Here is a 1,612-nt window from a genome sequence, read left to right on the forward strand (position 1 = left end):
GTCTTAAGAACAGAGAACTAGACACTGTTTCTGGGCTATGATCATAACATAATCAATAGCTTATTTACTAGATTAAACTAAAAAAACTCTCTACGGTCGAGTCGGATCCAACTCATAGCAACCTCTCCTTGGGTTTCTGAGATGATATCACTACAGAAGTAGATTGCCCAATCTTCCTTCTGAGGAGTGGCTAGTGGGTTTGAACTGAAAGCCTTTGGTTAGCAGTCAAATGCCTTAGGCACTATGCCACCAGAGCTCCCATTTACTAGATTAGTTCTGTTTGCTAGATTAGTTCCTTTTACTGGATTAGTCTTATTTACTAGATTAGTTCAAGGGAAATCTAATGTAAGATATTATATTTGGTGTGGTAGAGTTGTAGACTCAATATTTATTCTCCCTTTCTTCCTTTAATAAACTAACCCCGAGTTTTAGCTGTGTACACAATGTTGTAAAAACTAAATGTCTTAGCCTCTTTTGCAGCAAGTTGTGTTGTGCTGTTGTTGTTGTCAGGTGCTGTCATGTCAGTTCCAACTCATGAACCTATGTACAGCAAAACGCAACACTGCCTAGTCCTGCACCACCCTCACAATCTTTGCTATACTTGAGCCAATTGTTGCAGCCACTGTGTCAATCCATCCAGTTGAGGGTCTTTCTCTTTTTCACCAACCCTCTACTTTACCTAGTATGATATCCTTTTCTGGGGACTAATGACAACATGACCGAAGTATGAGAGACAAAGTCTGGCCACTTTAACTTCTAAGTAGTGTTCTGGCTGTATTTCCTCCAAGACAGATTTGTTCATTCTTCTAGCAATCTATTCTTCACCAAACACCACAATTCAAATGCATCGATTCTCCTGTGGTCTTTATTATTCTTAGTTGTGGTGGTTATGATTGTGTGTCAACTTGGCTGGGCTTGGTTGAGTGGCTGGGCAGCTGAATGTAGTTATTTCCCATGGTGAGATTGGTAATTAACTCCATGGCAGAATCTGCTGTGAACAGCTGAGTAGTTGCCTTTGGGTACGTGGTCTGCTTCCTGTATATACAAACAGCTTTGGGAATGGTCTCTAGCCTATGGCACGCTTGAACCCTGCATGTAGCCATGTCGTTGATCAGCAGCCTGCCATACTCTGCCAACCTTGGGACTTTCAAGAGACTTGAATTAATGATCTGCCATGTGGTTTGGTAACATGGAACTCTGCTGTTTTGCTTGTCAACCTTGGGTTTGTCAGCGTCAGCAGCCAGCAGCTGAGTGAAGAAAAACCTCCAGTTTCAGTGGGCCGGGAGCAGGAGGCAGAGCTGGACCTCAAGGTCGGGGGGCTTTGACCCAGCCTCTAGAGCCTGGCACCTTGAATTCAGACTTCTAGCCTCCTGAACTGTAAGAAAATAAACTCCTGTTTGTTAAGGCCATCCCATCTGTGGCATATTCCTGTCAGAGTGCCACTAGGTACCCAGAACAATTGTCTAGCTCTCACATGCATATGAGGTGATTGAAAATACCAGGCTTGGGTCAGGTGCACCTTAGTCCTCAAGGTGACATATTTGCATTTTAACACTTTAAAGAGGTCTTTTGCAGCAGATTTGCCCAGTGTAATACGTCATCTGATTTTTTT

The sequence above is a fragment of the Orycteropus afer genome, unplaced genomic scaffold (genome assembly GCF_000298275.1).
Source record: "Orycteropus afer afer isolate SDZICR_OR568_19922 unplaced genomic scaffold, OryAfe1.0 scaffold00213, whole genome shotgun sequence".
NCBI lineage: Eukaryota > Metazoa > Chordata > Mammalia > Tubulidentata > Orycteropodidae > Orycteropus > Orycteropus afer.